Source organism: Rattus rattus, chromosome X (assembly GCF_011064425.1).
Source record: "Rattus rattus isolate New Zealand chromosome X, Rrattus_CSIRO_v1, whole genome shotgun sequence".
NCBI classification, from domain to species: Eukaryota; Metazoa; Chordata; class Mammalia; order Rodentia; family Muridae; genus Rattus; species Rattus rattus.
This window is the reverse complement of record NC_046172.1, coordinates 57,027,744-57,052,488: the sequence shown is the minus strand read 5'-3', so window position 1 is coordinate 57,052,488 and position 24,745 is coordinate 57,027,744. Positions and strand designations below refer to the sequence as shown.

Genomic DNA, 24,745 nt, shown 5'->3' with positions numbered 1-24,745 from the left:
CCATTTTGCAGATGAAAAGCTGCAGGAGAAAGCAGGTTTTGGAACAGGGTAGGGAGAGCAATTGAGTGGCTTTACCTTCAAAAAGCTGAGCATACTGAGGGAATCCTGTGGCCCGGAGCCATTCACATGCTTTTTTGGCCTCAGCTTCTAAAAGAGAACAGAGGAAAAGAAACAGGCAGAGAAATGGGATTAGCAAATTGTTGGCTGAGTTCTGCCTTACACCCAGTAGGCAAGCTTGCCTAGTTCTGGTGATTCAGGAATTGCAAGGAAGACACGATGTGACTGGCCAACTGTTTCCTGCTCCCTGTTTCCTGTATCAACTAGAGCTTTCCTGAATCTCATCCCTTGCCTGTCCCAAATCCCTCCCACTCTCCCAACCCATGACCTAGGCCAAAACATAATACCACCAGTGGCTTCTAGGATTGTCAATCTTCCAGGCCCCAGGCAGAGCATCCTAGTTCAGCTTGGAGATGCGAAAAGTCCAACAAAGCTTACTACTTCCTTTCTCATTAGCATAGTTACCGTCATCCAAACTGCTGAAAGGGCAAATCTCATTTAACACATAATCAATTACCTGTAAAAGAAGGCTCTTCTCCTCAGGGTAACAGCCATATAAGCAAACTCAGAAAGAAAATGATTCAAGCCAGGCACAAAACATGCCTATAATCCCAGCACTTAGGTGGTGGGGGTGGGAAGATTGTGAGTTCAAGGCCAGAGGGAGGAGAGGGAGAAAAATGGGAGAGGAGACTTGCCTGTGGTCTCATAATTGGCAAAGTGGTAGTGATACGACTGGAGTCCTAGTTAAGTCTGACACTTCTCTAGGCTTCCAGCCCTTGGGACAGCAGCTTCCTCAGTTCTTTTCTTCCCTACCTACTCATTAACGTCTTGTCCACCTTCCCCATGCAGCTTCCCAGGACAGTTCTAATTCTCCTTATGGACTGAGCACTCCAGTGCTGAACTTTAGGCTGTCACAGTGCAGGCCTGTGGGGGTCTTGTAGGGTAATAGCTGGGCCGGCCTATCTCTTCTGCTCTGGAAGTACCTGGCACAGAGCTGGACACAACACACAACCAGACAGAAGCTACAGAAGGGTCTCTACAGGCCACCAGAGACACAAAACACTAGCAGCAGAGTTCTGGGACTATCTGGAAGTAGCTACTTGTTCCCCATGCAGGCGCAGCCAAGGAGGGTCCTGCAACCGTGCACTGTGGCATTGTGGGCTTGGCAGGAGAAGGCTGTTGGTCTCCAAAGAGCTGCTCTGGCCATGGAGTCTTGCCCTCAACATTTCCTCCCTGTGTGGCAGCCCTGTTGACCAAAGAACTCTAGGGAGACTGCTGGGTTTCTTCCAAGACAGAAAGAGCTCTATAATCTTAGTGCTCAGTTACAAGGAAATCTAGGAGGAGACCCACGACAGCCAGGATTGATGAGAAAAAGGACTCTTAAAACACTCTTTCAGAAATGCAAGTACACAAGAGAGAGAAGAGCTTGAGAAGGGGGAAGGCATCAAAAATGAGAATATGCTCCCCAAGGATCAAACCCTGGTGAGAATTGTGGAGAGGAAAGGAGAACGTCCGGCAAGTTTGGGTGTATGGGTCAGCTCTGGAGCAAACGGGGAATGCAGGGGTGAGCATCTGTACTTTCCTCCAAGTCCAGGCATCGGCTCAGCACCTACACTAGCATCTGTCTCTACATACAGCCGCAACTAAATATTCTCCTGACTATGAGCCACGAGGATCGTATCGATTGTGCCCCTATTATGCATGCAGACATCCCGGTCCATGGGTGCACCCACATCTCTGTGGGTGTCTTCCTAGTGCAACTTCCTCTGTGAAGCTTCTTAGGGTCAGTGCCCTACTAGCAGTACCTCGGCTTGTCTGGCAGGGGGCAATGCAGGTCTAATAATTCACCTCCCCGGGCCAGTAGTTCAGGGTCAATGGAAGAGGAAAGGGGAGAGGACTCCACACCAACTGAAGGAGCATCTGAAGTTGCCTTCCACAGTCACTCCCTTGTCTGCAGTTTCCATGATAGCCCCAACAGATGGCATTTCTAAGATCTGAGCACCCAGTGGGCAACCTGTTACTAGGCTGAAAAGAAAAATCTAAAAACAGAGCAGGCCAGACTTTCCAGAGAAGTGTGAGGAGGAGACAGAGAACTCTCAAAGGTAAGGAGGCTGGTATGCTCACTGATCATTTGTGTGCCAGGGACACTTCATGTACTTCATGTATTTTTTTAGTGTATCTGTTTGTTTGTGTGCGCGCACATTCATGCACACATGCAATCTCACCATCTCTCCAGTCCTGTATCAATATTTTTTTAAAGTTATAATACACACACACACACACACACACACACACACACACACACACACACACTTTTTTAGTAACTATCTGTTGTCATCCAGAATTAAGTATCTTAACTGAAGCGCCAACCTTGAACATTTAATCCCATGTTTGGTGTTCTTTTCCAAGACATTACATTACCAGCCCTCAGATTCCAGACAAGCAAGAAACCATTTCTAAGTTCTGAAAAAAATTACAAGCCTGTGCTCAGATCCTGATGTCTCCAGTCACCAACTTTTTGACAATGGGCAAGTTAGATAATCTCTCTATTGCCTCCACGAAAAGGAGCACCCAGCGAAGCACTAGGGAAGAGAAAAACTATTAGCACTTTATGCCAAGTACTCACTAACCGTGCTCCCTCCCAGATCTGGTTTTGAAAGTCCTGAATAAAAAAGGAGGTGGCCTGGCTGACAGGTACCTCTGGGTCTGAGAGCAATGAGTCCCATCAATCTCCGAATTGGAGGCAAATGGCCCCGGGAAGAGAGGTTAAGCAGCAGAGACTTTGGAGGGGCTGCAAGACAAAGGAAAGGAGCTGAGGAGTTTGGGGCTGGTCTCAGGACTGAATTCCCCAGCAGCCCTCCATAGCAGGAATCCAGAGAATGTAATGGGTTATTACCGAGCAGGATGTCAGGGACACTGACTTCTGACAATCCAGCATTTCAGGAAGACCTGGAGGCCCTGAGGCTCCTTCTTAGATGGAGCAGTCAGGGACATATGTCTTGGTGATTAAGGGGTGAGCTAAAGCACTTTGTTCCATCCATCTAACGTGCCCCAGCCTGTCAGGCTAGGCCAGAAGTGACCCCACCCCCACCTACTTTAAGAGTCAACTCACCTGAGGCTGGAACTAGCACAGCTCAGACTGCGAACTGGCTTATGTGCCCAGCAGGAAGAGTGACACTGGGCAGGCTGAGGCGAGTGGCACAGGAATGTCTATAGCCCCTGGCCGTAACCTCTGTGGCCAGATGTGCAGATTCCAGAGCAAGACTGCCAGTAGTTTCAAGTGTTGTATTCTGCAGTTAGTGCACTGGCCAAAGCCAGGACAGGTCAGAAACAGCATTTAGCTGCTACAAACTGGATTCCATCTTTATTAAAGCTCAATATCCCTGAGGGAAGTGCTTAACTGATACGGGGCACAGGGTAATAGTGAGCTCTAGACAGGAATTAGGCCTCACAGTTTTACCCACAATTCTCCTGTAGAGAATGTCAGAAAAAGGATAATGGTATATAGAGCTGTCACAAGCTTCAGAAGTCAATGACAATATATGAACCCGTATATATACAAGTCACATCTTAGCATAGAGATTTATTTATTTATTTATTTATTTATTTATTTATTTATTTATTTATTACAGAGGGGGGACCAAGGTGAAAATCAGGGCTCCTGTAGCTCACATTCTATGAATATGGGAACATTTTATACACTCAGGGGAAAAAAAGCAGCAATATCTGTCTAAGAGGATAATGCTTAATGATTACAAGGAAATTGAGAAAAAAATTCTACTCGAGTCCCTGAGTACCTTACTTCGTTCTCTGAACTATGGTTCCTACATTTACACATTGAGGATTAAAGGCTCTCCTGCTAGAACGAAGCCCTCTGAATCAACTGAGCAGGACACAGATGAGCCCACAGAGACTGAAGCAGCAAGCGCAGGGCCCACACAGGTCTGCACTGGGTCCCCTGCAGATATACTCCAGCCTTCAGGCCAGTGCTTTTGTGGGACTCCTGAGTGTGTGAACAAGTGGGTCTCTGACTCTCGTGCCTGCTCTTGGGGCTCTTTTACTTCTCTGTTGGCTTGGTTTGTCCAACTTTGATCCGATAGTTTTTGCTTCATCTTATTATATGCTATTTTGTCATTTTTGGTTGTTATATCTTTGAGGCCTGTTCTTTTCTAATGAAAGATGGAAAGCTAGTGGATCCGGAGTAGAAGAGAAGTGGGGAACAACTGCAAGGAGTAGGGGGGCTATAATCAGGATATAGAAGAAAAGATTCTAATTTCAATAAAGGAAAAAAAAGATTCTCCTATTGAGTTCCTCGGTTACCATAGAGATGGGTAACCTTTAGCAGCGGTCCTCCTCCTCCTCTTCCTCTTTCTCCTCCACCACTATCTCCTCCCCCTTCTCATCCTCTTTATTATTTTCTCCTCTTCTCCCTGTTTATTTCTGCACGGAAGATAAACTATAGAGCCCCATTTTCCAGGCTAGGCAAGCACTCTGCAGTTGAGCTGTACATCCACATTCCTTCGTTGGTTTGAAAGATGGCAAACGTTGTCATTACAGGGGGCTAGTTTGCTTAAGGCTGTTTGAAAGGCCTTTAAGACACATGGAGACCCGGGGTTAGTTACAGGGAGATGGAGAGAGAGGAGGGGGATAAGGCACTGGGCAACTATGCTGCAGGAGATGAGTAAGGCTTCACTCAATCAGCCGCATGAACTTTAGTCCAGGGACAAGCACCCCTCTTCACATGATTCTGTGCCTTAAATTAAGGTCCTTCTGCCTATAGGGACTCAGTGATCTGTGAAATTGTCGCCCAGGCTCCAGATTCATCCTTCTCTTTCTCAACCAAAAAAGTTCATCTTAGGCCTAGGCACCAGGTAAGACAACGGGCCCAAAGCAAGGAATGAATAGATGTCACAAGGGCTGACATGAAGATGTCCCTTGTTAGTTACTGGACTTGGGTATGCCATTTTTCCTCAGCGTACTCTAGGTGCATATTAGCTCATGGGGAGATTTGAAATGAGCCAGTGCCCTGGCACAGGCTATCCTCTTGGGATAGAGTTGGTTTTCATTTGTTTCTTTGTTTCTATGAGTTCTACAAGTGATTATAAAGAGCAAAAAGATAGAGAACTACTGCCTTAACAGCTCTGGCCAATAAAACATACACACACACACACACACACACACACACACACACACACACACACACACAGAGAGAGAGAGAGAGAGAGAGAGAGAGAGAGAGAGAGAGAGAGAGAGCCCTGAAAGATGCTCTCCCGAGCCCAGAATCAGGCCTGTTCTAAGCCACTGGCTGAAGTTTGCTCCAGGCCTTGAGGACATAGACCAGAGAATACAGCCTACACCAATATGAGTGCCTATGGTGGAGAGTGGGGAAGGAGTCTTGGGTACTTGCGGAGGTCAGTTAAATCATTAGTTGACTGTTCCAATCTTTCTACAAACACAGTGATTTCCTTTATCTTAATGATTAGCCTCCTGTTTAGAAAGGCATCTTCCCAATAGCCCTTGTCATAGACCGTCACAAGCAGGGTACGGTATCAGCACTGGTCTTTTTCCCTTTTAGTCTGAACAGGAGGAAATGCTAATATCCCAAGGGTACTGGGATACCGCGATCTATGGGATAAGTTCTCAGGGTAGGCTCTATGAAGCTAAGCTGTGATCTTGTGTTGGGCTAGGAGAAGGAGACAGGAAGTGGAGCTCCATACCACTCCAGACCCTGTCACTGCAGTTAGCTCTGCCTAAAAGATCCTCAGTTCATTCTTGGCTGATCAAGGTCCAGTTCCTATTTTCACCCCACCCCACCCCTGGAAAGAAGCCTTTTCAAGACAGAATGTCCTTTGGAAGGACTTCCTATCTCAAGCTACCATCCTTGCTTATGACCAGCTCCTTCCTTGTCTTTCAGATGGGGACTTTACCCTTAGCCTTTGAGGCTGGCACAGGAATGCGACTTTTACAGGTCTAGCCTCATTCCAGTTTATGCACAGTGATAGCAGTCCTGGGAGAAACGCTATGACAGGTTGGTTTTCCTACCTCTAGAACAGAGAGAAAGGGTCTTTACTCAACTATCAGGTATTCTGGAGCCACTGGAACTTCCCTTCTTGACCATGAAGTAGAAGAGAGTAGGTAATTCCCTGCCTACTGGGAGGCCAAACACATCCATAGCCACTTTCTGCTACTGCTGCTCTTAGCTGAATTGCCACTCTAACTCAATTCTGGCAGGGGAGGGAGGGGAGGCACAGGGAGGAAGGGAGACAAGACCAAAATAGCTCCCATCCCACATTCCAAACCCCACTGGAGGGGCACCACAGCAAGGGCCTCTGTACTTCAGCCAGCCTACTTTGGCAGTACTCGACACTGGCTGGCCTCCTGCTTGCTAGGTCGTAGGGCAGGACTATGGGCCCGGCTGCACCTGTTCAGTTGCCAGCCTGCGTCTCTGCCGGAACTGCAGCTGGATACCAAGCTCCTGGGCCCATGTGAGCAATACTTTTAGAGTCTTCCTGTCACAAATGAAGTACCCACAAAAGAAACAGCCTACATACATGGAAAGTGTAGGGGAGCGGGTGGCAGCAAGCCCTCAAGCCACTGAAGATTTGGCTAGCTAGTAGACTTGTGCAGACCCCGTAATGTGCCCCTCCTCTGACACTTCGTGTCTGCACCTGCTCACAGGGTAAAACTTGGAGTCCCTACCGAATGGATTCCCGTCCAGGGACAAATTCCCTTCCTGTCTGACAATGTCTGGAGACATTTTTGGCCATCCTACCTAGATGCAGGGTGGGGCGAGAGGGTTTCTGAAGTGTCAGCTTCAGTCTTGTCAAGGAGGCCTCAGATACCTCAAGGCAGTCATATCTACTTTTGAGAGATGTTCTGGTGATGAAGTAAGGAGTACATACGTCTGTCAGGAGTGGTCCCTTGATTCTATGGGTGAGCTAGAGATAGATGGCAGCTCTGATACGAAATGCTACATGTATAGAAATTATTCAAGACCCCCAAAGACACCTCAACAGTTTCTCCTCTCCAACACGCCCTCCAAAGGAGTGGTGGCTGTAAATAAGGCTCGCATGCGCTCCAAGGTTAAGTAAATCCTGGTTCACTGGGGCTGTTTGAGAATCTGGGTCCAGAGACAGCCAGGCCTGTGGTCTCCAAGGCTAGTAATTGACACAGCGGGGCCAAAGCAGACAGCTGACATTCCTATCCAGTCCAGGGCTTCCCTGTGACAGTGAAGGTCAAAGCTGCCACCTGCTCTGCTGCAGTTGCTCTATTAGCTTTCTTGCCCCTAGGGGCTACTGTCCCCAACTCAGTTCTAGGTGCTCTGACAAGGTGACCAATAACAAAGAAAGACATTTGTTTTAATAAGCTATGGGCTATTTCACCCATTCCAGTCTCCAGCCTAGAGGAATGAGATGCCAACCAAACTAGTCTAAGGCAGATGCTAGACCAGTAGTAACTGCTCTCCACCACAGTTTGAGTTCAAACTTTTGGGCTGAAGGCCAGGCAAACTGCCTTACAGCTTTAGCTCCCTTACTAACTTGTGTGTAACCTTAGGGAAGTCCCTACCTCTATCTGAACCTAGTTTCTCATCTTCTAGTGGCTACTCTCCAACCCCTGGAGTCAGAGCTGTCAACGGCAGTTGGTGGTTCAGCAGAGGAGGAGGAAGATGCATTTGGTCTTAGGTCCTCAAAGAGGGAATGGGAGGGAAGAATTCTGCTGATGTTCTTGCCTCAAAAACCATCCAACACCTTGCCCTCCTCTCTCCTCCTACATATTGAGTCATCTCAGCTTCTAACAACTTCTCCCACTAAATGATCAAGTTTCCCATACACAGCTGTGTTCTAGGTTCTCATGCCTAGAGTACTTCAGCCCTCTATATTTCTAGTCTCCAATCTCTCCTGTCAACAGACTACCCTACCAGCCTTCTCCCAAAGACCCCAGCCATAACTTGGTTACTCCTCTGTTCTGGAACCTAACTGGCCCCCAAAAAACCAATATCGCCCAAAGCCTAGGGCAAAAATTGGCCTACTTTTAAGCAGACACCCAAACTACAGACTAGATCAAGCATTCCAACCTAAGAAGCCTCCTTGACTCTCAACATTCACCAGCACGTGAAGCTGTCTTCCCCAATGGCCGGTCACTCCATTTTGCTGGGTCCTATTTGTCTTGGTGCTCCCAATGCACTGTGATGAGGGATATTGAATGTTCTGGCAAAGCCTGGACAGGAAGCTTTGCTTCCCAACGTAGCAGTGTACGCACATCTGGCTCTAGCCTCTTCTCTTATCTCCACAGTATGAAACAGGAGCAGGCATCCTACCTGAAGCTCACAGATGCTGTACTTCAGGCAACACTGCCTGGCAGAACATCGTGCCTTGGGGCAGAAAGCAAAGTGTCTTCGGAACCATCCAGGTATGAGAATGGAGAAGGAACTTTGCGAAAGAGCAGAGGAGGCATTCTACCCTGGGGGAGCTATTAGCTCTTCCACTTGAGCTTAAGTATGGGCAAGAAAGCTCACCTGAGATGTTCAGGAGCACTTGTTACCTCCCACTTCCCTCTCCCTACAAAACCTCGGTGTTCACTTATTTTGACCCCGCGCCACCACCTTTTAGTCCTGCTCCCCTTGCCTATTTCCCTTTCCTTTTGCCAAAGCCAAATATAAACTCTGGGCAGGAAATGCCTTAAAGTAGCCTGGCCCCACCCTGGGATCCAAAAAAAAAAAAAAAAAACTGTCTCTGACAGAAAGGAAACAGTCCTGCAAGAAGTGGTCACTTCAAGCAGCAAGCTGACACAACCTCTCCCCTGAGCCCTGCAACCAAGAGAGCTGTGGTGTGCACATGGCTAGGGGTAGGACTGACGACATGAGTGCTTGGGTCAAGGTAGGACCATAGGAAGAAGAATTCCAATTGGTGACCTGTCATCTGTGTAAGGCCTACAGGAATGGCACTGTGGGGTGAGGTGGAAAGAGTGAGGCTAACCGCCTGAAGACAGTGCTGGGTTTGCTCCTTGTTAATGGGCTCTGCTCATTAGTAGCAATGTGTATGATATGAAATTTAACTCTTAACTACAATGAATACAGAGAGTATACTACCACAGACAGTCATGGTTCCTGAAGAGTTACTGTGCAGCCAAGGACTGCAGAGATGTGTTCCTTGTGCTTCATAATCTCCCTGTGCCTCAGTGTTCTTATCTCTAAAATGGGGATGTAATCTCAGAACCAAAGTGTTTTTGTAAAGATTAAATGAGATAACAGCCCACTTATCCTGTGCGTATGGTGGATGATGTGTGCAGGGGTATTTGGGGCTCTTAAAACAGGGTTAACTTCTGGCCCTCCCTGATCTCACTGTCCCCAACCTGCCCACCCTCGCAACCCCCACCAGGCCTGCATGCATGCACTTAGGAGCACAGATGAACACTTAGCCTGAAGTAGTTCTCATCCATGGGGAAAGCACCAGATCATCTTGCGTTCCACCTGGTGGTCACAACAAGCCAGTGCAAAGCAAGTGATGCCCATTGCACAAACACAACACTGAGGTTGTGAAAGATCAGTTATCTTCTTCTGGAGTACGGATGTGGCCAGAAACCTGCCAAACTGCCAGAACCCCTCCTGTTAGTGAGTTCCCATTTCAACCTCTCTTAAATTTCCCCTCCAAAACCATTCCCTGTGAACTGTGAGTGAACTCAAGTAATAGCACATCAGCATCTATGTAGTACCAGGCCCCGTGCTGGGCACTAAGGTCTGAAAACACAGCACAAGCTCTCCCAGTGTATTTAGCCAGAGATGTCTCGCCAATCCTACTCAGGAAGGGCAGAGGCTGAGACAAATTATCCTTTGACGACAAGATAACAGGGAACAACCTCCAAAGCAGGGGAGCTGGCAGCTAGTACAGTCTAAGGAAGGAAGCTTGCAGCCCCCAAAGAGTCTGAAATGGGTAAACGTGGAGGGGGTGGGGAAGCTAGATGTTCTGGACAACTCCCCCACCCACAGAATCCCAATACAAGCACGGGGATAGATGTGCTGGAGGGCTCTCCTAAGTGTTAATCCACCCAGTCTTCTGCCTGCCCCTACCCACCCACACTTTCTAAATAATGCCACCCGTTGTCAAGACAGCACATTAAAATGTCTCTTCTTCCCCAGTGACACCCAGCACCCTGCTCCCTACTTTCAGTGCTGATGCCAGAACCACCCCCAAATCCCTCCTTCAGGCCCTTCTCAACTCTGGTGAGGCTCTATTTTGGAGTCTTTATCCCACTACTTCGTGTTTTTCCTCCTTTTACCTTGGGGGAGGGGGTGCAAGTAGGCAAGCCATCTGGGGACTGACTGCCCAGAAAGATTAGTTGCTTCTGGATGTGATGTGCACTTGGAGGGAAAAGAGAGGCCCAAACCCGTGCCCCTTGCCTCCTGGCCAAGCATCCAGAGTGTCAGCTATGAAGCTTAGAGGAGGCATAGTTAGACTACCTGGGTGGTCTTTGGATTGCTGCTCAATTGTCTGACCTTTTTAAAAAATCTCACCTTACTCATCTTCTTTATACGTAAGGCAGGGAAGATAATGGCTCTAACTGCCTTATGGAATTGTCACAGGGGTTAAGTATGGTAAAAAAAAAAAGTGTCAAGAATTTAGAGTAGGTCACTATGATTGTTACTAACATCATTAGCACAGCCTGTTGCAGTGTCACAAACGTCACCAAAGACGGCCAGAGGAAGGAGCCCTATAAGGGCAACAAGAGAAATTTCCTAGATGGAATAGAATCTGAAGTCATAGGGAAGTCCAGACTCAAGGCGTGGAGGTGGTATGCTGGAGCCTTGCACAACCCCAGGTCAGTGAAAATAGCAAAAGTACAAGGCTCCCCCAAGTAAATGCGTCGTGACCCTCTCACACACGGATTTTATTTCTATAGTCAGAATGAATGCTCAGCAACCCTGAGAAGTAGGTTCATGTCTCATTGTTGGCACATGCCGACTCAGAGAGGTGAAGCCACCCAAGGCTTTGTCCAAGACTATCAAAGCAGAGACATCTTCTTCACAGCACTCTCTTGCTCGACTCTGGAGCTTTCTCTACACTGCATTCTTCCTTTATCTTTATTTCTTTTTGACAGGGTTCTATATGTCCCACGCTGGCATCATACTTGCTATGGAGCTGAGGACAGACCTTCACCTTCCGCTCTCCTACTCTCCATCCCAGGTGTGCATCACCACATCCTGTTTATGGGATACAGGGACTCGAACCCAGGACCTCTTGCAATGCTAGGCAAGTGTATTATTAACTGTTCTACCTCCTCAGCCTCTTGAGAAGATTGTGCTGGGGTACAGGCTATGTGAGCCAGTTGTTTAGAGCCAAGCCCTTCCTACAAAGTCCCTGGCCCTGTCCGGCCTGATTTGACCTCAGCCTGGAGCAAAATGGTAGGATACAAGTCCATACCCCAGACAGGCCAGTCTTTGGTCCGCCCAGATAAAGAACAGGAAATCCCAGGCCAGCTCCCCTGGAGATTGCTCCTTCTACTACAGGAACAGAGTCGCAGCTCAGGCAGAGGTTCCTCTGTGGTGAGGAAGCTGCCTCGTCAGCCCCAGCTGCCTTGGCTGCTGGGTGTGGCTTGTGGAAAACAGGGAGAGCTGAGTGTCAGGAGACCTGGGTCCCAAATCTTGCTTCATTGTGAACCGTTCTCTTCCTCTCCTGAGCCTCAGCTGGGGACTGCCAAGGATCCCAGAGAAGGAATCAGGGGAGCTACTTGGCCAGGCTACTTTGAGGGAACATGGCAGTGAAAGAGTCCTGGAAACTCAAGAAATGGCACTGGTTGCTCTCATCATTGCTTACCACAGGAAGGAATGACTGAGTTGGTATTTCTCTCTGGTCTGATTCACTCTCTTAGTCCACACTGTAGGCACAGCTCATACCCATTTCTGTCTTCTTTAGTCCCCAAAATACCCACTTTCATCCTGCCATTCCAGTTGCTGAAAACAAATGGCAGAAAAAGGCAGTGTTCGAGCCCCCTACCCAGGCGACATTACGGTCAGCTGAATACCTACTCTCAACTGTCTTGTTATCTGTCAAGGAAGAGGATACCAAAAAGGCCTTGCATTCCAAGGGTTCCCCAATTAAGATCTGGTCGGACCTGGATAAGGTTGTATAAGCTATCTTGGCTCAAGATTCTGGAGCTTCGTGTCTGACTGTTGGGATCATCATCAGAGAGGGATTACAAAGTTCAGAGTACAAATAACCTGGGGAGAATGGGCCGGGCTGTACCCCATTGTTAAAAGAGCCACGCACCATAGCACATAGAGGGGACAATGACTAGGCTGAGGGGGGCAGGGGTTGACTCAACTCTAGAAGGAATATTTGCAGGAGTTGAGCTGTTTAGGCTGGAGAAAACAGGGACCTGTACTCAGTCTTCAGACTTGAGAAAGTCAAGGAGAAACGGCAAGGGGCAGACTGGGTCTCAGGCTTAGAAGCCTCGAGTAGATACTATTATGTTCAACAGGACACGGACTTGCAGTGATCCCATTGACGGGAAGCAGCATCGTGCAACTTCCATTGTTCCAGGATGCTGAGGCCAGGTAAACAGTAACAAGCACAGGGGAGAGAGCCTAGCTTCAGAAGGTGTGGGCCTCACTCCTCTGAAGGCCCTTTTCCCCTGGACTCTGTTTGCATACTTACCACTAGGGGAGATGGGGTGGGGTGAGAAAAAGAGAAACAGGCCAAGCCCTCCCTGATTCCCTCAGAGTCCTGAGATCCCAGGGACACCTTGGGCTCACATTCCCCAGAGAGAAAAGTCACTCATTAACTTGGGGCTGAATGGGTCAGAGGGAGACCTCCTAGGGCAGATGCAAACATGGGGAGGGGCTAGGGACCATATGGCCCATGCCTTGGAGAAAAATTCAGGACTCAGACAGCCCAACCAGACACAGGCTAAGGAGATTTAGTGGCTGGATCTGGTTGAATTTGTAGCCAGGCCTGTATCACCCTGTGGGTAAGCGAAAGGTATTAAGTGGAAATGCAGGCTCCCATAGCTGGAAGGGAGCTGGGAAATTTGGGGTCCATGAACCTGTCCAATTTACAGAAGCAGAAATGGAGGCCCAGGTACCCCTCGGGTACACAAGCATTTTACTGAAGTCACACAGAAACAGAAACAGAAACAGAAACAGAAACAGAGGCCAAGTTCCTGGCTCTGTTAGACACACAGAGTTTGTGAAATGTTGAATCCTCTGATCCTTCTAGAACTATCGAAAAGTGCTTGTGGCCTAGAACTTTCTAAATTGTGTCTGAGTTCCAGCTGGACTTTTCTCACTACCTGTCTAGATACGGGTTCTTGGTGAAAGTTTCTTTTTCTTTCACACCAGAGGCCCTTAGTCTCTCAGCTCACTGGCCCCAGATCCCCTTCTCCCTGCTCCCCTCCCTGCTCCCCACCTCAGCAGCACCTGGGATTGGACACTGGGCCTCGCACATGCTCAGTAGGTATGGGAGCTGAGACAAATCTCTAACTCTCTCTCTCCCTCTCCCTCTCCCTCTCCCTCTCCCTCTTATTTATCCTTCATTAAGACTGGTCTTGAACTTATGATCCTTCTGCCACAGCTTCCTGAGTAGCTAGGATTACAAACTTGTACTGCCAGGTTTAGTTCTTGATCTTTTAAGCTGCTGGAGACACCCCAACCCCTTTCTTACTCTAATGCCAAACAAACAAACAAACCAAAACCAAAAAAAAAAACCCACAACCCCAAAACACCACCACCACAAAACAACAACAAACAAACAAAACAACAAAAAAGCCACCCTCAACGACATCTATTCGTATATACTTTAAACAATGGAATAACTGCTTCTGTTTGTCCAAACATAGGACAGAGGAGCGGCATTTTAAGTGGCTCCAGAAGTTCTCATGATTGTGTATCCCCCTGGGAGGAGGTAAAGGTTTAGGATGGGGTCCCTGTAAGGCTTGGAGTGGACAGGGAGTTAGTTAATGGCCATCCTGTAGAGGTGACTTTCCAAGGTGGTTATTATGTGGCTCAATCATTAACCAAGCAGTGGCAGGACCCCAGGGTTGTTGGAAAGGGGCCACTCCTCTCCCAAGGACAGCCCAAGAGCAAGAAGCTATAGCCAGACAGGACATTCCTGGGGTCTTTCTCTCCCTGACAAACTAGCAGTGGAGTCAGCGAGGCAGAGGCAGGCCACCCTGCCCACGTGGGGCTGGAGGAGGGCTGGCCCGGAAATGAAGGAAGTCAGCACACCCTTAATGGGGAAGGAGGGAAAAAAGAGAGACAGTGAAGGGTTTTTATCATAAATGAAAGAGGAAGCTCCAAGCTGGGCTTTGGTGATTAGATGACAAGCTGGAAAAGAGGCTCATCCTGGATGCATCCTGTTTTGCTTCAAATTGGCCTCAGGGTCCAGGAGCTGGGGAGGGGTGTGGAGAAAGAGAGCAGCCTCCCAGGAATTCTCCCAGGCCTGCTGACCTCAAACTCTTGGGTGGCCCCTGAGCACAGGAGTCAAGTGGGAATGAAATCTCTTTTGCTACTTCAGGAATGAAGGCAAGGAGTTTCTGAAGTTTCTACAAGAAGCTTCCACAGGTCAGCTGCGGAATCAGGAGCCCCAGAGGTGGCTAACATCTGCACTGGCAATGTGGCATCTGTAAAACGAAGAGCTCAGGCTCTATAACCCCTCTAGCCTGTGTTCTACAGGGCAGATCAAATGTCCCCCACTTGTCAGTCACCTCCACAGTAATTTCCCCGGTCTGAACTCTAGGGCAAAACAACTGGAAATGAGAATACTAATCACAGTTTGGGGGACACTAAGCGAGTAGGTTTGGAGAGATAACGCTACTATGGTTATTTTGTTGCAAGTTCTTTCTCTTTCAGAAAGATACACTGAACTATTTTTAGTTCAATTTGATAACAGGCTTGAGATCTGGTTTAAAGTGACAAGAAAAGCTGTAGATAAGACTATGGTTCTTGCGTCCCAATTACACTGGTTGCTTCTCCTTTAAAATTATGTTTAAAATTCTTTATGATACTTTTTTAGCCCTCAATGAAGAGTGTCTCAGGCCACTAAGCCCCTGGACGACGGATTTCCAATGGTGGGTGTCAGACCCACGGGTCCTTCATGAGAACTAGCTAGCCGTTTATGGCTTACAAAGCACTTAGCTACTGATCCCCTCGTCTAATCTGGTAAACTAGAAAGAAGAAAGCAACCGAGGGGTGAAGGTGCGGAGAGAAGGACAGAGACTGGATTTAGACCTCCAATCCCTTGTTCTTTGTTCTGTGACACCCTGGACTGCTAAGGCACTTAACAGTGGATTCTCAAATCCCTGCTTGTGACTGAGGTAAACAGGAATGGCAAGTGCTCAGCATGCGAGTCCCGTCTATGGAGGGCCACACCAGAGGAAACTCAATACACAAACTCAGCATTTCAGACCTGTGACTGTGGCGCAGGCTGGGGGCCACTAATACACTGATACACTGACTCATACTGACAAGGACCCATGTACATATAATCACACACACGCACACACACACACACACACACACACACACACACACACACACCAAGCCCCCGAATCACAAATTAGAAAACATTAATAAATCCTTGTTGTCACCAACTGCATGACCAGCACGGTGCTCAAACACCTCATCTGGGGTTGTAGGGTGAGAGGGACTATAAAGTCCAACAGCTAGGGCTGTAACTCACTACTGGAGTGATTGCCTAAAATGCACCGGACCAGGGGTTTCATCCCCATATCCCGACAGCAAAAGAAAACAACCCCCACCCTCTGATGCTCAAAGATCTTAAGACATTGATGAACACCAGCCTCCTACTCCAAACCCTGAAATCTCCAACAACCCCACACTGAGCAGCCAAGTGGCCCAAGGCTATAAGGTTTGATCCTCCCTGAATTTAGAACTCAAAAGAAAGGAGGAGGAGGAGGAGGAGGAGGAGGAGGAGGAGGAGGAGGAGGAGGAGGAGGAGGAGGAGGAGGAGGAGGAGGAGGAGGAGGAGGAGGAGGAAGAAGAAGAAGAAGAAGAAGAAGAAGAAGAAGAAGAAGAAGAAGAAGAAGAAGAAGAAGAAGAAGAAGAAGAAGAAGAAAAAGAAAAGGAAAGGAAAAAGTTCTCATTTAAACTCAAGAATAAAGTAACTCCTTCTTTCAGCTGAGAATCCCTTTTCCATCCTTTTCCCCAAGAACTTGCCATTCATGGTTACCCGCATTATCCAGGGCTGGAACCAGGAGCTTCAGGAGTTAACTGACAAAAGGCAAAGTAGTGTCTCAGCCTGGCATTACCCCTCCTTCCCTTGTGTCCCTGTTGCTATGCCTATACCTGGCTCCAGATGTCCGGTGCTCACATTCCAATCTGTAGTCTCCAAAATGGAGTTTTTAATTCAATACAGATGGAGGGCAAGAGATGGGGGGGGCAATTAAAAGTCAACTACAATGGCACGCATGTATGGAAATATTATAACGGCATCATTATTTTGTACATTAACTAAAAATTAATGAAGATAAGACAGACGGTCAGTTTGGGTCTCTTGGTGCCCCCTTTCTCTTTCTCCTCGGCTCCAGCCTTGAAAGAATTAAGAGCATCATCTTTACAAGACTCCTCCTTTGCATCCACACAAGGTGCACGGCCACTGTGCTGTCTTTACATCTCTAGATATCATCTCCTGGCAGCCTCTCATAAAGGCAGAGGGACCCTCAGACGTACACAAAGGCTTGGTGTTCTTCAAAGATCCCTTAGCACTGCGGAACGAGAGCCTCTGTTCATGGTGGCATCTCCCAGCTTTAAGTATAGAGTAGAGGTTCAAGGAGCAGAAATTCCAAGTCCGGGTGACCTCAACACTCCAAAGTAAGGACCAAGACCAGATACTTAGTGAAATGGCAGCTACGACTTCAGGATAAATGCTTTATCCGCACCCCTTCCACTCTGCCACTCACCTAGACACCACTTGTGCCTTGGGCTGCCCACCTCCAGTCCCCAGGAAAGAAATGTCTCCCTTTCATTCCAAGAAGGTGAAGGCGAGAGGAAACCCAGACAGCAAGGATAGTGACGGCACAGGCAGGGACCGCAACCCTTAGAGTGGGCGTGGGTGCTGGTGCTGCAGCAGGAGTCAAGGTTTGAAAATAGCCCTGGGTGATTCATTACCCTCTTCTCCCAGGATTACTGGGTGCACTGAGTGAGACTCAGGCAAACGAGGACACCAGTTCTTTGCCTGAATGTCATGTCTAAGTGCCATCTCTGGGGTCCCCAAAGTGAGAAACCTAGTGTCTGAAGAAAAGTCCCACTCCTCCTCACATTCAGTTTGCCATCTCCCCCACAGTAGTTTTCCAGATAATCTAGCTGCAAAACCATCATAAGACCCACCAACCGCCTACCTCCAGTCACCCCAAGTGTCTCAGAGACCATCTTTCTTTACTTACTGGTTTAAGAGACTTGGCCCAGGCACCAAACTGGCCAATGTCAGAGCAGAAGAATCTGAGGCCCTTCTAATACTGAAATCTAGCTGCCAATTGAGGTGCCATTGAAAACACTTGACACTCTCGAAAGCATGACCCGCCTGAGGTCATATGAACTGGCGGAACCCCGGTTTCCTGAGTGGTAATTCAGTGCTGAACTTGAGCAAGTAAGTGTTGGAAGAGACATTGAGACTACCCACGTTAGAGCTCCTCCAAACTTCCGTCAAATAGCCTTTCGTCTGAGCTTTTCTAATCTAAACTTATGTGGTACTTCACGGCAAACTGGAGTCCCAGCGACTTATCCAGAAGTATTTATTAACTTGCTCTGCGCAGCTACCCTGAGAACACTCTCAACAGTCTTTCGGGTGGGAAGGCGGTGAGGCGGGGGCCGACGGGAAAGTCCATGGGGCTGAAACCTTCCTGGAAATGTCCCCCAAAGTAGAAGGAGGGCAGAGTGGGCACCCCCTCCCGCCCGCCGCCCACTGAGTCCCTGGGAAGGCCGCGGCGCCAATCACCCCAGGGGTCCTTAGGCCGCCAGCCCATCCCGTTTGCAGGGCTCCGATGGGAGTGTACAGCCGGCTCAATCAGGGGTCTCTAGGTTTCTATAACTCTGAACCCCGCCCATAAGCAGAGGCAGCCCGGGCTACTTTCCTTCCTGTCTCTGGCGTCCTCAGCCCAGCGGAACTGCCAGGAGAGCAGAAGGGCTGAAGCGCCACAGTGGCTAAGCGGGATACTGGAGGTCAGGGCCCCAGTCTGCCTGGGTGTCCCCCTGATGTCGCCCCAACTCTTACTTGGCAGCCGCGTCCACACAGCGGCAAAGGGATAGGAGGCAAGCGCGGGCAGGGCTGCTCGAGGGAGACACGCGTGGAGCCAGGGGTAAAGGTGCCAGCCAGAATTGCAGCTATAGCAGCTGCTTAGCCGTTGTCAACCAGACTGCTCTCCGCGCAGGTTGGGAGAGAGGGAACATTGGCGAGTAAACTGTAGAGGAGCTCCGCCCTCTACAGGTCCCTAGACCAATGAGGGCCCAGTCCCGTCCTGGTCACCCCCCCCCCCGCCTCCTCCCCAAAAGCTGGTCCAAATGGGGTGGGCGGGGCTCTGCCAGCTCCTCCAATGCCCTAAGCCCCTGCCTTTCCCTCAGGTCACTCTGCTGGAGGCAAAAGACCAGGGACCAAGGCAGAGCTTTGGAAGAGCAGAGTTTGAAGGAGTGAGGTGACCACACAGACTTGTATTTATTGAGTTCTGAACGTGTCTGGCACTGCGTGCGGGCTTCAAATCTAAATGCCATGTGCACAAGAGGATTTAAATGGCAGGTCCAGGACAATTTATAGTAAGTCCACAACAAGATGCATAATTAGTAGACGGACGAAACACTGTAAATGACCAGGAAGTTGCCATTCCCACCTTATTCAGGCACCAGTATTCTGCAATTTCCCCAGTACCTAACCTGCCCACTGCAAGTCTAAACTCTACTTTCGTATAGAAACACATGGAGAACATAGGGCACCAAAGTTAATTATAGCAGGAGAGGGTTTTCCCGGAGTTCTGAAGCTAAGTACCCCCAGAAAGTTCAAACTCAGTAAGAAATGGTGTTAAGAATTGGTTTCTTCCTCGCCTTGCCTGTGAAGTTTTCAACATAAGTTGACAACCTTAATTTCTCTGTTGAATTTGAGTACTCCTATTTAGCCAGAGCTAGGAGTATGCAAGTTCTAAAGGCACTGCGACTATGCTTACAATGACAGAAACTGAAGAGAGGTGACTTATTCTGGGCTACTCAGCAAATCCATGGCAGGCCAAGACTTGCACACTGGTTATTTTCTCCATACCTGGTAGATGAAGGGCATTGGAGCTAAGGTCTTTAGACTACAGGGACCGTATCCATCTCACTGGATTGCTAAAGTAGCCAACACAGCAGTTTGCTTAAGGTCATCAGAGGTGATGACAGAACCAAGCATCCTGCCTCCACTCTACCAGGTTAAACAAATTTCCCCACCTTCCTTCCTCACAAGAAGCAAAGCAAGGAAGCGAGGCAACCCCTAGTATGAACTCTCTGCTCTTCTCAACAGAAGGACTGCAACTGGTATCCTGTGGCAATTGTTCTTTCCCAAAGTGAGCCAATCTCCCCACCGATCTTAAATGTGGTTGCAGCTTGTACACCTGAACTTATTCCCCAAGCCAAAATCCTCCCAGGAGGCTATAATACTTTTGATAGGTAGGAAGTCTCATTCCTGAGGCAGGGCTGAACATAATGGTGTCAGCATACTTCAGGGGCTGAGTTGGAGCCAAGTGTATATTGCTTGTATACAATGTTAGAAAGACGTAGAAGTGAAGACCCGCCTTGACCTACCCGTAAGGACAGAAAACCGTCTCAGAGCTGAGTTCATCTATCCCACAGCACTGTGCATTGGTGGTTTCCTGGGGATATTCACTAGTGGGTGATGAAATGTCACCCACTCAGGGATAACCATGAAGAAAATTTAAGCATATGAATAATGTGAAGCCCAATTTAACATTTAATAGATACTACTTTTTAGATAAGATCTCTATTGAGCCCACGTTGCCATCAAAGTAAAAAAATAAATAAATAAATGCTTCAACCTCTTAAATGCTAGGGTTACAGGTTCGTGCCACCACCTGTAATTTAGTAGATTCTTCTAACTGAATTAAGATAGTTTTGATTCTGAAATTCATGTGTGTGTGTGTGTGTGTCTGTCTGTCTGTCTGTCTGTCTGCAGGTGCACACGTGTGAGTGGTTGTATACAAGTGTGCACTTGTGTGTGGAGACTAGTGAAAAACTTCCAGTGTCGTTCCTCAGGTGCCACGTACTTACTTTTATTTTCAGACAGGGTCACTCAGTGGCCTGGGGCTGGCTGACTAGAGTAAACAGGCTAACCAGCAAGCCCTGGGGAATCCACCAATCTTCCCTTCACCAATGCTGGGATTCTAAACTCACTACCATGCACAGCAGTTTTTATGTGGGTTCTAGAATAGAACACTGGTACTTCTGCCTGTTACCAACTAAATCATCTCTCCAAACCCTCGTCTGTTTGGGTTTTTTTTTTTTAATGCAATAAAACCCAAAAACGCAAAGGGTCAAAAGTACAAAAAAGTACCAAAACAGAAAAAAACTAAAACAGCATGAAAACTACAAAATCTAGAAACTGCTATAAATAAATACAGCCCTAGTTCTGCAGTGCCTGATGAGCATAACGAAAACATTTTTTGTTGTTGCAACACACACTGCCTTGAGAAGCCCACGCCCACATTTTTGGTATGTACTGTCCTTTTTCTTTACGTGCCTTTCTCTTTCCTAATGCCTGCACTTAACTACGCGGTAAACTATTTTTCTTAATAAACACCGACAAAATGTTGCTGGATGAGTGGACATGATAATTAAGGAAAACTTTAGTCCCAATATTTGTAATGCACAGTCATGTCACTTTGAAATACTCCAATGGTTATTTCGTAGGGTCTTTAAAAAAAAATCTGCGTTTTTATCTTGAGATATTCTGAAAGACAAGAGTATTCAGCCCCTTCACAGGGGAGGAACGAGGTAGTTCAACAGCATTTTCAACAGTGCCAGCATCTTCTTCCAGCCTCAGCCCATCCTGCACGAGATGGATATTGCATAATGGTACCACGAAAGGATGGGGAAATGGTGTCTTTTCACAGGAAATGTGTTCCTGAAGGGCTTCAGGGAACTCGCCATGGGAATGTTCAAGGAGGGAAATGGATCCTTGAGGGCGAAATAGGTTATACTCCAACCTGCTACACCCAGCACGTGACTCCCTAGCAGGGCTTCCACACATGCCTCATTCAAGCCCAGAAGGAAAGAAAAAAACAGTTTCTTGGTGGACTTGAGGGCCTCCACCAAGCCTCTTGAGAGGGGCCTATTGCTCAGGCTTGCAGAACATGAACTAGTCATGGGTCTAGAGATAACTGTTAAAGAGCTTCATGTCAATGGTTGTGGACAAAGAGGGACCTTCCCAGCATGCCGGGCAGAGGGAGGAATGGGGAAGGGATGGTACACATGTGCCTCATTATTTTTTGTTCTGCCAACTGGGAATAGAGAACAGAAAACTGAATCCTGAGAGCAAAAAGACCCCTGTAGATGCACAGCCACGGTGCCACTCCAGAGCACACTGAAAGGAGGAACTCCACACTGATCAAGAACTCTTGGATGATAGAGAAGAAGGTTCTGGCTCCGACCAGGTTAGCTCAGGATAGGAGGGATGCCAGGGGCTTCTGAACCTTCCCTTTCCTCAGGGACACAAAAGTCCTCATTTCCTCAACTGCCAGTGCCAAGCAGCTTGTAGCCACCTCCTGGCCCTAGAACAAGCCCCATTCTGTAGCAATCATGCCCCCTGTCTTGAGCTTACTGGCCCATCTTAAAGGAGCCAGAGTCTAGCTGCTGTGGACAGATAGAGCATGCATATTCTCCCACCTCCTAAGGGACTGCCACCTACCCCAAAGCAACAAGTAGGTTATCCTCGACTGGGTTCTTGAAGCTTGGTGAACCTGGCACAGGTATCTAGAACAGGATGTCTGCCCAGCTATGGTGCCCACATTTGCCCTGCTGGTCACAGTGTGCACAGGGGAGACAAAAAAAAGACAGGCCTATATCTAACACTACCCCCTCAACCGATCAAAACACAGAGACACACAGAGAGATAGAGGCAGACACAGATACAGACACACATTCCCCATTCCCCACCCCCCACCCTGCTCAACATCCAGATCTGGCCATCAGCCAGGGCTGAGGCTTTCCAGAGACTATCATCATCAACCTTGCCTTTCTGGAGCTGCCATATCACTACAGGGAGGCAGGGACCAGTCCTCACACTAAGAATGCCTAATCCAAACAGGTAGGCTGCCATATCACTACAGGGAAGCAGGGACCAGTCCTCACACTAAGAATGCCTAATCCAAACAGGTGGGTAGGTCCCAGAGGATGTAGAAGAAGGGGCAATGAGGCTCAGAAGTGGTTTCTATCTCTGAATCAAGAGATCACTCCAGGAAATTAGTCTCTCTCCCTCTCTGTCTCTGTCTCTGTCTCTCTCTCTCTCTCTCTCTCTCTCACACACACACACACACACACACACACACACACACACACACACACACACACACACACATCTGGATCAGAGGCCAGGAATCTGTAACTCTGACCTTATCCTGCTTCTTTTGTGGAGAAGCTGAGACACCTGACAGACTGCCCTGCTGGCTCTAGATGTTAACTGTCTCCATATATTCAGTCAAAGTCTGTCTGAGGATCTCAGAGAGCCCTATAATTCGGCACTTCAAGTTCCATGATACATCAACAGCAAGAAACCCGACAAAGCTGCCTATTTTCTCCCTATAATTTGGATGAGAAGAGGAGGAAATTCTAGGGGAAAAACAGGTATTGAGTGGAAATTTTAAATCCCCACTGAGATATGTTTTAATGTTTAAAGGGATGAATGCCAGACACCTTGGCATACCCTTGGGGTTTCCAAACGGAGCTTGGATTGAAGTTTTCAAATGACCAATATCAGCTATAAAGTGCTGTCGGGGTGGTGAAAGCCATAATACAATCTGGGACACTGAATGAGAGGGGGGAGGCTAACCCTTTGACGTTACAGAGGATGTTGGGAACTACTCTCTAAATGTTAAAATTCAGAGATATGGAATCCAAAAAGAGAACAGAAGGATAAAGGGACAGATCGACAAGGGGATGGTATAGGAAAAACATCATCTACGGTTAGTCATACAGAGGGACCAGAAGGCAGGTAAGATAGTGTACTGTTTGATGTCAGAGGCAAAGTCTCAAAGGAAGCAATGGGAAAGGATATACTCTACAAATGCTAACTGCGTGTCTGTATTTTGATTCTGAAATACGCGCACACGCGCACGCGCGTGTGTGTCTGTCTGTCTGTCTGTCTGTTTGTCTGTCTGTCTTCCTGCCTGCCTGCCTGCGGGTGCATAACCCCAGGGGTATGACAGGTTCTTAGAGACCAAGCCAGATGGACAGTCTGGATGGGAGGATGGGGCACCTATAGGATTATGCAAAAGCTTGTTAGGAGTTAGAAGAAGTAGGCATGAAGAGGGGAAGAACTGGAAAAGGGGCACTCAGATAAGGATTGAGTTTTAGAACAAAGGGACCCAGGGCTAAAAGATGAAAGTGCATAGGAAGATGGCTTGAATTTCCAGAGCCTGTAGAGAGGCAACCTGGCCCTGACACTCCCTCTGTCCAGGTCTGCCGTCCTCTGTCCATCTGCTTTCCAGTGTGGCAAGTCCCACCTGGTACCCTTCATGCCCTAGAGCATCCGCATTCTAGGCTTTCTTCTGGAGCTACCAGCTCTGTGCCTCTGCCATGAGTCCTTGGGCACCCTGTCGCACCAGGGGCTCCATGGAGCCCTGTTCAGGAAGAGTTCTGGAATTGGAGGGAGGAAAGCTGGGGAAAGGCTGTCAGGACAACTAGGCTGTGTCTGCTCCACCCAACTAGCCCACTGGCGAGGACTGGAAAGTTCCATGCCCCAACTTTGCTCAGGAATTCCTTCTCCTCTAGCTATGGGCCTTCTTTGGGTACATCTACATCACCACTCGTCACCACGTAACTATTGAAGCATCTCTCATGGATGGCCTTCTGTATCTGACTTCCTATTTAAGAAGTATTTCACTATTACTATTCTCTCTAGCTCCTTCTGGCTATGCAAAGCTTGGAGGGCTGGGGAAGGTCTCGTTAGTCACAAATCAGCCCCTCCACTTCCTATGTCTTACACCTCACCATCCCAGTTAGTGGCATGGGAGGAGATTTTGTACAACAGACAAATGAAGGGAGTCGCGATGGTGGCTCCAGACATCTTAGCAAAACAGACTCAGCTTCCTCCAACTGCACCCTCACCCTATTTTCACCCTGGCTGCTCACTGTGCAATGAAGCCATCACTATCAACAAAGACATGGTGGAATCCTAGTACTAAGAATCTCCTGGAGTAGAGGCAGTCTTTAGAGACTCACCTATACTGCAAATGGAAAACTAAGGGCCAATAATACGAATGACTTGGTCATCCCTAAGCAAGGAGGGTATCTTCATGGTACAGGACAATCTGAGGATCTGGAAAGCTTTGAACATGGCATCTGGGACAGAGTCCAGGCTCCATGAAGCAGGATTAACTTTTCCCGGCCTCACTGAAAGGCAGACAGCCTCTACTCGCTAGAAACAAACTTGTTGGCTTGTAGAGATGATAGTGGGCCTAATGTATCTGTTTTCAAATGAAGACG

General features: G+C 48.2%; 1 protein-coding gene across 1 annotated transcript in view; it reads right to left on the bottom strand.

The window, feature by feature from the left end:
* The window catches only part of Stard8 (StAR related lipid transfer domain containing 8), a 38,218-nt gene extending 19,813 nt beyond the window's left edge, over nt 1-18,405 (bottom strand). Inside the window, exons 1-2 of the mRNA XM_032890223.1 lie at nt 18,279-18,405; nt 76-147 (exon numbers count right to left, since the gene is read on the bottom strand). The gene's annotated coding sequence lies outside the window, so the exon portion shown is untranslated. The remainder of the gene's footprint in view (nt 1-75; nt 148-18,278) is intronic.
* Between the last annotated feature and the right edge of the window lie 6,340 nt (nt 18,406-24,745).